Genomic DNA, 14,253 nt, shown 5'->3' on the forward strand with positions numbered 1-14,253 from the left:
TGGTATCAGAGCGGGTTTTCCTGAGTGTGTAGACAGAGCGCCGACTGTGAGGCAGTTTGCACCAGGACTGTGTGGTTGTGTGTTTGAGTTAGAAGATGCCTCCACGAAGAGAGCGTGGCAGAAGGGCCAGAGCTATTGATCCTGAGGAGGTTAGAGCCCTCCAGAGATAGGTACAAGCATTGCAAGAGGAGCTTCGTAGAGGAGCAAATATTGCCGCAGATGACAATAGTGAGGATGACAATGAAGAGGAATTAATGGAAGTTGACGGGGAAGTTCTAAATCCTGTAGAGGAAAGGCATTTTAGGGCCATTACTAGGTTTGGGAAAAGACCTACAATTGAAGTGGGCATATTTTCGGGAAATTTGAAACCAGACGAGTTGATCGATTGGATCAATGAACTGGAAGAATACTTTGAGTATGAGGATATAAGGGACCCAGATAGGGTTAAGTTTGCAAAGGCCAAACTAAAAGGCCATGCAAAAATCTGGTGGCAAGAGGTTCAACTGGAAAGACTTAGAAGAGGAAAGGAGAAGATCACAAGATGGGATCGCATGGTGGACAAATTGAAGAAGCAGTTCATTCCTGTGGACTATGAGCTTGATCTATTTAAGAAGATGCATGGGTTAAAGCAAGCAGGAAGATCAGTCCAAGAATATACAGAGGAGTTTTACCGACTCCTGATTAGAGCGGGGCATGCAGAAGCAAATAAGGAGAAGGTTGCTCGTTATATCAGTGGGTTGCGACCTAGCATCCAGGAGGAATTAAGTTTGGTAAGAATGACCAACGTTGAAGAAGCATACTAGTTTGCCCTACGAGTTGAAGAGAAGCTGAGTAAAAGGTTTGAAGGAAGACAAAGAGGGCATGGTCAAGGAGGAAGGGGAAGCAGTAGATCATCTGGAGGCTGCAATGAAACTCAAAAGAAAAAATGAAGATGAGGGTACTAGCAGGAACCAGAGGAATGAGGGTTTCAACCGCTCCCGTGATCAAGACTTTGGAAATCAAAGAGGAAGAGGTAGAGGATGTGGGCAAGGAAGAGGAGGCTTCCGTGGTACCTGTTTCCATTGCAATGGAGAAGGTCATCGTGCCTTTGAATGCCCTCAACGACAAGGAAGTACAGATAGGAGAGCTGAGTGCCGAGCTAGGGTTGCTCATGTGGATGAGGATGCACAATCATCACATTCAGAGGATGCAGAAAGAGGAGAGGCCTTGGTAAATGAAAGAGTCCTACTAAGTGGTGAGAATGAACCAGGGCAACGGAGGAGTTTATTCCGTACCAGATGCAAGTGTGAGGATAAATGTTGTGATGTGATCATTAATGGTGGTAGCACTGATAACCTAGTATCAGAAGAGATGGTCTCTAAGCTGAAGCTCAAGAGGGAGAAACATCCCCAGCCCTATTGGATTTCTTGGATAAAAGATGATCATAAGGTCTTGGTAAGTGAACAATGTTTAGTAAAATTCAAAATTGGGAGTTACCATGATGAAGTTCTTTGTGATGTTATTTCGATGGCTGTTTGCCATCTATTGTTGGGTAGACCATGGCAGTTTGATAGACATGCAATACATGATGGACATGCAAACACATACTCTCTGACAAAGGATGGAGTTCACCACAAATTGAAGCCCATGAAAAAAGAAGGTGAAAAGGTATGTAGCAGTGCTAGGATTTGTCTTGTTGATGGAAGGAAGTTTTTAGATGGCATGAAACATCAGCGCATGTGCTATGCTTTGATTCCTAGGAAAGATAAAGAAGGTAGTAGTGAAATACCATTTGAAGTTTCAGATTTACTAGGGGAATTTGGAGATATTATCTCTGATAATGTTCCAGATGGATTGCCACCAGTAAGGCAAATCAGTCATCAGATAGATCTGATTCCAGGAGCTAGTTTGCCTAACAAGGCTGCTCACAAGATGACTCCTACTGAAACAGAGGAGCTAAATAGACAGGTTCAGGAGCTGTTGAGGAAGGGCTTGATTCGAGAGAGCCTGAGTCCATGTGCAGTACCTGCAGTACTTGTACCAAAGAAGGATGGAGAGTGGAGGATGTGTATAGATTCTCAAGCTATAAATAGGATAACCATCAAGTACAGGTTTCCTTTACCAAGGATGGATGATCTTATGGACTGCTTGAGTGGAGCTCAGTACTTCACAAAGATAGATCTAAAGAGTGGCTATCATCAGATATGGATTTGAGAAGGAGATGAGTGGAAAATAGCCTTCAAGACCGAGCAGGGTCTTTATTAGTGGTTAGTCATGCCCTTTGGATTGACGAACGCCCCAAGCACCTTCATGCAGCTCATGAATGAGGTACTTAAGAAGTTCTTGGGAAAATTTGTTATTGTCTATTTGGATGATATTTTAATTTTCAGCAAGACTTTGGAAGAACATTTACTGCATATTCGTAGTGTCCTTGAAAGGCTAAGGAAAGAGAAACTGTTAATTAATCTAAAGAAGTGTGTCTTTGCAAAAAGGGAGTTAGTCTATTTGGGATTTGTTATATCACTTGAAGGTCTCAAAATGGATCTAGAGAAGGTAAAAGCCATCTTGGAATGGCCTACTCCAAGGTCTGCTACTGAGGTAAGATCATTTCATGGTCTGGTTAGTTTTTACAAGAAGTTTATTAAGAATTTCAGTGGCATATGTGCACCTCTAACTGATACAATAAGAGGGGATAGAAAAGAGTTCAAATGGACTGCAGCAGCCACGAGAAGTTTTGAATTGCTGAAGAAGAAGGTGACTGAACAGCCTGTGTTGGCACTTCTAGATTTTAGAAAAGTATTCCAGGTGGATTGTGATGCTAGTGGCAGCACTATTGGGGCTGTACTAAGCCAAGAAGGTAAGCCTCTTGCATATTTTAGTGAAAAATTGAATGATGCAAAGAAGAAGTATTCTGTTTATGATCAAGAGTTCTATGCAATAGTTCGGGCCTTAAAGAAATGGAGGCATTATTTATTGCCAAAGGAATTTTTTTTGTATACTGATCATCAGGCATTACAGTACCTAAATAGCCAAGGTAAATTAAATCAAAGGCATATGAAGTGGGTAGAATTCTTGTAGAGTTATACATTTGTGTTGAAGCATAGAAGTGGAAAATCTAATAGGGTTGCAGATGCATTAAGTAGGAGACAGTTGTTGCTTACAACAATGCAGGTTGAAGTAGTTGGGTTTGATGAACTCAAGAATTTGTACCCCGAGGATCCTGATTTTGCTGAAGCATGGAAAGCTTGTAAAGAACCTATGGCTGTAGATAGAACCAAGTGGTTAGATTATTTGATTCAGGATGGCATGTTGTTCAAAGGTAGTCAATTGTGCATTCCAAGGAGTTCCATGACGGAAAATCTGATTAAGGAGAAACACAGTGGAGGGATGGCAGGACATTTTGGTCGGGATAAGACCGTTGCCATTCTTAGAGAACATTATTTTTGGCCTCAAATTACATAGGATGTGAAGAAGTTTTTACAGAGTTGCCAGGTTTGTCAAGTTGCCAAGGGGTTTAGTCACAATACTGGCCTATATCAGCCATTGCCTGTTCCATCAAGGCCCTGGGAGGACATAAGTATGGATTTTGTTCTTGGATTGCCAAGGACACAAAGGGGTAATGACTCAGTATTCGTGGTGGTTGATAGGTTCTCCAAAATAGCACATTTCATTCCATGCCACAAAACTCATGATGCTGTCCATATTGCAGACTTGTTTTTCAAAGAGGTGGTAAGACTACATGGTCTTCCAAGGAGTATAGTTTCTGACCGAGATACTAAATTTGTGGGGTATTTCTGGAGGACATTGTGGAAGAAGTTGAGAACAGACTTGAAATTCAGTTCCACGCATCACCCACAGACTGATGGCCAAACAGAGGTGGTAAATAGAAGTATGGGCAATTTGCTGAGATGTTTAGTTGGAGATAAGCCCAAGGGATGGGATTTGATTCTACCACATGCAGAGTTTGCTTATAATAAATCTGTAAATAGGAGTACTGGAAAATCACCATTTCAAATTGTATATGGAAATAGCCCAAGGACTGCACCAGAATTGAGGAAGATAGAACAAGGGGAGAGAACAAGTGCTGAAGCTGAGGAATTTGCTGAACACATCAAGCGTCTACATGAGGAGGTTCAAGCACACATTATCAAGATGAATCAAGAGTATAAAGCTAGGGCTGATCAAAGGAGAAGACATAAGGAATTCCAAGTAGGGGATCTTGTCATGGTGCACTTACAAAAAGAAAGATTTCCAGTTGGTACTTACAACAAGCTGAAAATGAAGAAATTTGGCCCCTGCAAAGTTTTGAAGAAACATAACTCAGGAAATGCATATGAGGTGGAGCTGCCAGATGGTATTCACATTTCTCCCATTTTCAACATTGCAGATTTAACAGAGTATCATGATGATGGTGCAGATGAGGAGCTAGTTTTAGAGCCATGCCCAATTCCTGCTTCTAAGAAGGAGGAGATAGAAGACATTCTAGATCATCGTGTGGGTAGGAGTACTAGAAACAGGCAGTATGAAGAGTATTTGGTGAAATGGAAAGGACGACCGATCGAAGACTCAACTTGGATTTAGCCAGCTGAGGTTTCCCATTTGGGATTTCCTCTACCATCCATAAAGTGACAGGGTCACTTTTCAATCTACCCTGGGTGTCTGATGTAGGAGCATCCAGAGGTATAAGGGCAATCCTATGTCACCCAAAAAAATGTACTTAGACTTAGTTTCTGTTTCATGTCTTTACATTTTTGGATACCCATTTGGCTCAAATAAAGGTTCCAACTCTCATAGTTCAACTATCAGTGCATTTGAAAATCCCAAAAAAATAGGAGCATGCAATTTGGCCATCATTTTGGTGACCTAGAAGGTGTGACTTGGCTAGATGAATGTAATTGAGATTTAGAGCATTCTAGAAAAAGAATCAGGTCAAGAGGCCCCACGGTTTGAAAGTTATTGCAGTTTTTCGGGTTTTGGAGACCTCCTAAGAATGCTTCAAAGTCAGGTTTGGGGCATTAAATGACCTTGAAAAGGGTCAAAAAATGGGGGACGAGCAAAGCTGGTCCATAGGTCTATAGAGCGCTTCGAGAGCTTTCCAAAAATGTAAACGGTTCGTCAATCGGAGCTACGGTTCAAAAGTTATGCCTCCCGGAAGTTCGGCTACCGTTTCTGGATTCTTCTAGATTTGCACCGACTTCTAACGCGGCTTCTGGAACCTTCTATTTTGTCGGTGGATGCCTACTAGCACTTTATAGAATGTACTCCTAGTCCTTAACCCTTCGGGGTTTATTTAAGGAGATTTTTGGCATTGTAAAAGGCAGTTCGGATTGGAGCTTGAGAGGAGGTGCTAAAAGGAGAAATATTCTCCAGATTTATGCTATTGTAAGCCCGTAGGGCATGTTTTGAAGTTTATTTTCTCTGCACTATTTGTACCAGCTTATTTTCTCAGTTAATATAATTCCCCTTTTCTATTGTGTCCATTTTGTTGTTGGGTTGTGTTCCCATCACATGATCATATCAAGACTTGTGTACTGAACCATAACTTTTTCTCTATGTCTTCTATTGTCTATTAACTACACAATCTCTAACTCACTCTTTAACATCAGTTATGAACACTGATGCTCTACTACTTTTTTAATAACTTAATTTAGATAGGATGAGTCACAAACAATCTATGACTTCAACTTTCCATTATGTGCATCAAAGAATATCTCTTCCAATATCATGTGTGAACTCTCTGGATTACAAGCCTTCACAAATTTTTCGTTGAATTTCTCAACATGTTCCTTGATTGCTTATTTCTAACTGTTGTTACCTCCATTTTCATTCCTTCTATTATTCCTATTAGTGTTCCCTATGTGATTAGGGCTCTTGTTAAATTTCCCACTGTCCATTCTATAGAATCTTGATGTGTGTCCAAAGTTATTGCATAACTAAAATACAGGTGCATTTCTCCTCTATTTTTTCCATTCTAATTTTTAGGTGTTCTGCAATTTCTTGCAATGTGTCCAAGATTGTTACATTTGTAATAAACAAACTACTTTTTCTCACCATTAGGTTTCTCTCCATCATTAAACCTTCTCTGAGATTGACTTATTCCATTACCTATAGGGTTTTTATTCCTAACATTCTACTATTCTCACAATCATCAATAAACTTAGGTTTCTTACATTCTATTGCCTTATATCCATAACCATGAAAATTATAACAATAGAAATTAGTAATAGGTTTAAAAGACTTAACTATGCAATATTTCTTCATATGTCCAACTTCATTACATATATAGCATCTACCTTTTAATTCGTGTCTTACCTCTTTAGATAAATCATCTTGCTTAGGTTATTCAACTTGCTTTGTTATTATAGGTTCATCAAATTTATCTGTCAATTAATTCTCTCAACTTCATCAGACCGTTTGAAATTTTCTTTAGGGATTTTTGTGTTAGGATCTGGTTCTATCCTAATCTCATCTTTCCTTGCTGACTTCTCTCTTGAAGATATAAACAACCTATCTTCTCATAAGAAGGTCTTTGGTGAAATATCTGTTCATCAATTTTCTCAGAACTTGTGTAAAGTTTCTCTAACTACTATTTAGCTTTTGTCAACTCTCTTTTCACAATGATGTTGTATTTTTCAAACTTTGCATGCTCTATCTTAAATAGAATCTAATTTAGATGTTACTTTCCTTACCTAGGATCTAAGATTTGCCTTCTCAAATTTTAGATTAGGTTCACTCTTATTGCCACTAGTCTTAAGACTCAACTTTAGTTCAAAAATTTTCAACTCATGTTTCAAGATCTCATTCACTTTCTTGAGATTTTCTATATCATCATTATCACTAATCTATACAAAAGGTTCCTTATCAAATTTAAGATCATTAATTTTATCTTTTAGTTTTCCAATGTAAACTTTTGTGTCTTTTTATCTATCTTTCATTTTATCTCTTGCTTCAGTAAGAAGGTCAATTTGTTCAAGGGATTTTTCAAGATTCTTCTTCAACTATTCCATATTCACTAGGATCTTACTTAAGTTGTTAAGCCTCTTCTAAGTAACTATGCTTGTTGATCTTAGATTATTTTTGACAAGTGAGTGTCAACACACTTAAACCATTTACTCAGTTTATGCCAAATTAGTAATCTTATCCGTAGATAAATCTTAGCTATAGATTCATACTTTATTGTAGCCTTTAATTGGATACACCATTGGGGACTTATAAATAAGAGAAGAATGTGATAGATTAGGTTAATATGGTATTCTAAAGGAAGAGTATAAAATCATTGATAAGAAGGATTTGATGCATGCTCTAGACTTTCCCAGTGTATTCAAGACTGAATGGATTAAAATTGTGTTGAGTTGAATACATGATGGATTCTTATGGCTGGAGGGTGGAAAAATTAATATCACCAAGAGGATTATTCATAGGGTTACTGGCTACTTAAACCTAGATCAGCCCAAGGCTCTAAGTGACTCCAAGGAAGTGATAGAGAAAAACATAGGGGCAAAATGGAACAAAAGAGCCATGACAATAGATACTGTTATTGATCCATTGTTAAACTTTACTGTTAGGGTAATTTCTCACAAATTTTTACAATCTAGAAGATTGAATAGTGTACCCTATATTGCAATCGATGTCGACAACATGATTGTGAAGAAAGATCATACTTATGATTTGGCTGAGCTTCAGCTCCAACAATTGATGGAAAATCTTGGAGCAATCAGAAAAACCAAGAGTTCTCAATGTAAATTTGGTGCAATACTTGTCTATATATTTTTCTATGCATAAAACACATTTCAATCCTTTAGTACAGTAAACTAGAAAACAAACAGGTCAACTGTAGTGCAAATCAATGAATTTATTGAATAGATGGGAGAAAATTTTGAATCATTAATGACAAGTTACTTTGAAGATTTTAAGAAATCAATGAAGGAAAGAATGAGGATACCTATTTCATTGGTTGAGAAAAATTACAATGATATATGTTTTCTAGTTGATGCTTATTACACCTTTGTACAGGTTGCCACACCAAGTGTCATATGGTTAAGGCCACTTGGGTATGAGATTAATGTTGATGAAGCATCAACATCAATAATTGCACTCCTAGTAGAGAAAATTAACAAGACTACTAAAATCTTTGGGAATTATGATGAAATGACATCAAAGATTGAAATGGAGTTGAAAACTTCCTCCACACTTAAGAAGAAAGATAAGCTAGTAAAGGAGCTATAGGAAAAATTTGGTGAAGGTGCAGGTGAGGAAGAAGAGGAAGAAGATGAAGAGGAAGAAGAAGAGAAAGAAAAAACATAAGGACCTCTTGCATTGACTCAAGGCATGGGAGAGGATAAAGAGGAGGAAACATAAGTTGTCGAGGAAGAAGAAACTAAGGAAGCACCCACACATGTTGAGCCAAAGAAGAGAAAGGCTAACACACAGCCAGTGGCTAAGGTAAAGAAAATTTCTAAGCCTAGCCAAGCCAAGCTGAGAGCACCTACTACTAGAACCAATAAACATGCCACAATATAGAAGGCAAAAGAGAAATCCAAACAACTCGAGCAAGGAGGCCAAGTGTAAAAGAAGTAAAGAAGAAAATATGTTGCACAATTAGATTTAGATGAAGAAAGGAATGAATTGGATGACATAAGCCAATTGAAAGTGGTAAGTCACAAACCACTTTCTAATATGGAAAATTTGTGCGAAAATGTCAAGAATATTGCAGATTTTTCTTGATTAAAGCATATTGATTTCGAGAAACTTGAGAAAGAAGAAAAAAATTTAGTGGAAGAATCCCTGTATACAATTATGTCTAAATTTAAGACTACACCATTAGAATATTCCAACTTAGCACCAAAGAAACTGTATGACTTAGTAGAGAAAAAATGGAATTATTCTTTAAATTTAGAAAAATAAATAAGGGAAACCACTTTAGCCCAAGTAATGCCAAAAATGGAAAAAGGGCAGATTGCTAAGGCTAACAAGAAATATGGAGTTAGGTTTACACCTAAGTATAGAGCCTTCAACATACTTTAAAACAATATTGAAGATGCGGTCAAGAAATCTACCCAAATATGGAAACTTATTTATGGGTTGACCACTATTAAACAAGGAGAAGTTGATCCTTCTGAAGGAAAACTTGATGAAAAAGAGGATGACAATGATGATGATGAAAAAGTAAAGGATGATAAAGAAGATGATATAGTGGGGAAGGAAACTAAAAAATTGACTGATGACAAGGCTACAACTGAATAATACCAAGATGAATAGAGTGTGTAGGACACACAAGTGTTGAGTGTCAATCCCCCACATGACATAGTCAAGACTACTAAAACCATTATTGTAAAAGATGTATCTAATCTTTAAGCTCAAAACATAAATACCTTGACTATAGAAGACCTAAAGAAGATATTGGACCAATCAACATTGCATGCTAAATTATGTGATAATCCAATTTTGGCCAGTATAGACGAGCTCCAAAAGGTACTAACTGATGCCACAATGGACAAGGTGAATCCAAAAGAACCACCTTTTGTCATCCCTTCAGTTACTGAAGTAAAACCTTTGACCCAAAGACTAGTAGATACATCTACCAAGGTTGATACATATGTTAGAGTTGACATAGTAGAGCAAAGGCAGAATGAAGAAGAAGAAAAAGATAGTATTATTGGACAATAGTAAGTAGGACAGATAGATTCCTTTGTACCTGAAGCACAAGGACAAGGTATTGTTCATGTTATTGTGATAGATAAGAGAAAATTTGTAGAGGGTGAGAAAAAACCTAAGGTAAAAGATCAAGAATCCATCCAGACATTGGTAACTCTACCTACCTCTGATACTTCTCCTAGAAAAGTTCTTCAAAAGCTGAGCACAAAAGCTATACCATTGCAAATTTCAGTGCCAGGTTCAAGCTCTTCAAAATTTGAAAAGATTCTCATTGTACACTAAATTGTGTGACCCTACACTCTTCACCCAAGAAACCAAACATCATATTTTGAGCCAGGAGAGAGATCTAAACATATTAGGTACAAGGTTACCTCTAAACCATGCTTAGAGGGAGAAGCATTTTCATACATTGCTTCAAACACAAAGTCAATTAGCTATGTTAACAATAAAAGATGCTAATATAAGAGCCAAATTGACATGTATTCAAGCATCCCTCACCCCACACATGGAAATAATACACAAGGAACTAGGTTGTGCAGAAACTCTATTGAAGAAAGACCCCAATCTTTCAACTCTAGATGGCCTAGTACACCTTACTGCCGAGCTTGCTATCCAAATCAAGTCATTGGATGTTGCATGTGACAACTAGGATGCAACTCTTAAAATAATAATGGAGGTCCATAAATCATTTTTGGACAAACTCACTATACATGTATAGCGCATTTGACATAAGTATCAAAAAAGGGGAGAGATAAAGAAAGAAGAGAATAAAGAAAATAAAGAAAAGGGGAGCAGAAAATAAAATAGAGAATAAAAAAAGGTGGAGCCTAGTAATAAAATTATATCATTGGAGTGATATACATTCTTTTTTTGAGATTCATTTTCTAGAAAGAAAAAGTAGTAAGAAGATATCAGATATCAGCTATAATAGAGCATATTAGATGATAGAGTATTAGATATAGCACATTGAAGTTAGAGAGAAGCACATATTATGGATACAAAAAAAACACATTAACTCAAGGAGAGTTATGAATTTTGAGGTTATTGCAGAATTTTGATTTTTTTTTTTTTGAAGTTTTGTATATATAAGTTGAGCCATCGATATGTTATGCTTGAGAAGTTAAGTAGAATATTGTATATTTAAGTGTTTTTGACACTCATGTCAAAGGGGGAGATTGTTGATCTCATATTAGTTTTGACAAGTGAGTGTCAACACACTTAAACCATTTACTCAGTTGATGCCAAACTAGTAATACATGTTGAGTACCACATGCAAATATTAGACCATGTTGAGTTGCAATGAGTGCCAAGTCACTCATGTGCTGATTGAACTCAAGTGTTGAGTAGATAGAACATGTTAATTGAATTCAAGTGTTGAGAAAATAATGGATGCTGAGTAGTTTAGGTGCTGAGTAAGTAGCATAAATACAATGTATGTTGAGCATTAGAGACTTCATATGCCAAGTAAGATAGTTTGGACATATTTGTTGGTTATGGCACAAATAAATTTTTTGAGCCAACTTAAGGATAGATTTTAATCATTTAGAGATAAGGATGAATCAATATGTAGATTCACTATGCAATTGCATGTAGCCAATCAGAAAATGGAAAGGTTTAAGTGACAAAATGCATGAATCCTAGCCGTAGATTCATACTTAACCCTAAGCCACCAGATTCTTCTTAAGGAATATGAAGCCCTAAACTTTTGACAATGATGAGAAAAGTGTACAAGGGGTGAATGATAAAATTGGAAGAGTGAACAAGACAATTTGTAGAGCATTCAAGGTGACTTAGTAGTAAGAATGAATTGTAGAATCAATTAAGTGAAGAAAAATGGATAGAGAAGGATGTAGCATTCATACGTTAGATTTTGAAGGATCAAATCAAAGATTGGATAGAGGTGATCTATTATCAGGCAAGCAAGTGCCAACCATAGGATCTATGTTGAGACATTTTGACAGGTGACTTTAGTTAAATCTCTTAACAGAGTGGTCCTAGCAGGCTAAATGAAATCCTTTAACAGGGTGCTTACTTAATTGTAAGTTGGGGTCTTTTAACTAGGCACACTTCTAATAGAGTGTTGAAATCCTCTAACAAGGTTGGACTTAACAGTCTTCGTAAGCCTTTAATAGGACAGGCCTTTCACAGGGTAGATCATGATTCATAGTCAAACCATAGTAACCTTAATTGAATACACTTTATTGCTATAGTAGTGAAGATTTATGGGTGTCATCCCCACCCCAGTTTTACCTTCTCACTTAGAGGGTTTCTAGGTAATCATATCTAGTGTTATGTGTGTGATTTGATTACATGTTTGCATGATTGATGCATATTTTTTTACATGTTATTTCATCTTATTAATGCATGTGATACATGAATGGTGAAAGTTTTATGGGTCCAAGTTTAAACTCCTGATTCACCCCCCCTCTTAGAAGTCTATTCTCTTCCCACTTGTAAATCCAAAAATGCTTTGATACCAATCATTAGAAATAGATAATACTGGGGGGGGGGGGGGGGGTGAATCAATATATTAAAACTTTTACCAACAATTGAATATTGTTAATTACTTTATATCTTGAAAATGAAATTAAACCAACATGTTAAATAATAAATATAACCATGCACATAGATAACTCATAACACTATTATTTGTTAATTAGGGAAACCCTGGCTAAGGGAAAATCTTGGTGGGGATGATACCCACTAGATGATTCACTAAACAATAGGATCTTATTAAGGATGTTGACACTATTTCGAGTCCTTTTTAGAAGCCTCAACCCTATTAGGAGTTTCTAAACCCCTGTTAAGAGTTAGTAGAACAATTACAATGTATGCAAGAAGAGCCCACTGCCCTAACATGCAATTATAATTCAATTCCTTCACAAGATAGGTATACATACAATAATTGCTTTGATACTATAACTTGCACTTGCACTGATCTTACATCAGATTTCATATTGCATAAGGCTCACAGATAGTTCTCACAATAGTTCACATCTCACATCTAATCATGCAAGTTCCCCTTTAACTGCACAAGATAGGATCTTTACTTATACCTTGCACAAACACACAACTATGCACTATTGGCCTTTGTGTCATCACATGTTTGACATAATATAAGATAACTTATGGAATAATATCCACATAGTTGGCTCAACATAACTAACTAATTATTTTGTAACCAAAATAATTCCTAAAGTTGCACAACTCTATTTACTGCTATGCTCTGTTCTACATTGTTAATCTTAATATAAGTTACTCCATACCATTTGTACACACATGCACACTAGTACACTAATGTAGGAGCATCCTTGGTTGCCTTGTAATCTTGCACTTTTTTTTCATTCCTCCAGTTGTTGCAGAGTTCTAGTTACTACCAAGTTCTAGTTGCTATCGAGTTCTAGTTTCTGCCAAGTTCCAGTTGCTTCCAAGTTCCAATTACTACTGAGTTCCAGATGTTGCCAAGTTGTCTAGTGTTGGCTGAGTGTTCTTTCATGTTCCTAGTGAAATTGATAGTTTCTAATGCTTGGGTCCTTCTTTTACTGAGTTGTTTGTGTTTTGGTTCTTAGTTGGAGTTGACCTTCATATTTAATTTGGTTCATAAATTTAATGATAAGATTTTGTCAAGGGATGAGTGTTGACTATTTTGAGGTTGATCTTTCTGTAATGTAATGTTATAGAATCTTCTATAAGACATTTTGACAAGTATACATAGAGTGCTTAGGCTTAATATAAAAAGAGAATGGAAGAGGGTCTTGAAGGTGAAATGCATATGTGTTTGGAAATGTGAATTTGAAGTTGGATTATGGATCTAGAAGTTGTATTTTATATCTGGTCGTAACCTAGAAGGCCTTTGCAGCTAGGCATGTATGCTAATTACTTGATGAATCAATAAAGTATTTTGTTCTCTCTCTCCTTTGGTGCTATTCTCTATTGTTTTCTTCCATTGTGTTTACTTTGCAAGGTGATTGGGATAACTAGGTATGCCCTTGGCCCTAGTTTCTTCCTTTTCTCCTTGTGTCATATGGTATTGGAGCTTGAGGTTTATTCTTGTGGAGATTAGATTTTGTAGAACCCTAAGTGAATTTGGTTGTGGGATAGTAGATCCCAATATTTGACCTACAACTTGTAGAGGGTTACAATCTTGCAAGAACATGATTTGTAAAGATGGTTTGAGGTAGAGAAAATGCTGATAATGTAGTATTAGATACATTAAGATAGATTGTAGCCGTATTAGATGTTGTAGAGACTACCCAAAGGAGAGGAAAACATCTTGATGATGCAAGTGATGATGAATCAGTAACCCCAAACCCTAATCTAGGACCTAAAGAATATCAAGATGAGGAAAAATTGTTGAGGGTATTGTCTAGGGAAAATTCAAAGCCTATTGTAGAAGTTGTTCCTTATGATGGAAAGTTAGATACCAATGCTGTGTTAGATTGGATCTTTGAAATGGATAAGTTCTTTGAGTATGAAAAAACTCCTAATAATAGGAAGGTGAAGATTGTAGTTACTAGAAACCAAATGTAAGATAGCTAGAAAATGTTGCAAGTTAATCATTGACAATGGAAGTTCAACAAATTTGGCATCAAAAGAGCTTTTTAAAAAGTTGTAGTTGTA

This window comes from Cupressus sempervirens, chromosome 8, assembly GCF_028749045.1.
Source record: "Cupressus sempervirens isolate cs-2001-9-10 chromosome 8, ASM2874904v1, whole genome shotgun sequence".
NCBI classification, from domain to species: domain Eukaryota; kingdom Viridiplantae; phylum Streptophyta; class Pinopsida; order Cupressales; family Cupressaceae; genus Cupressus; species Cupressus sempervirens.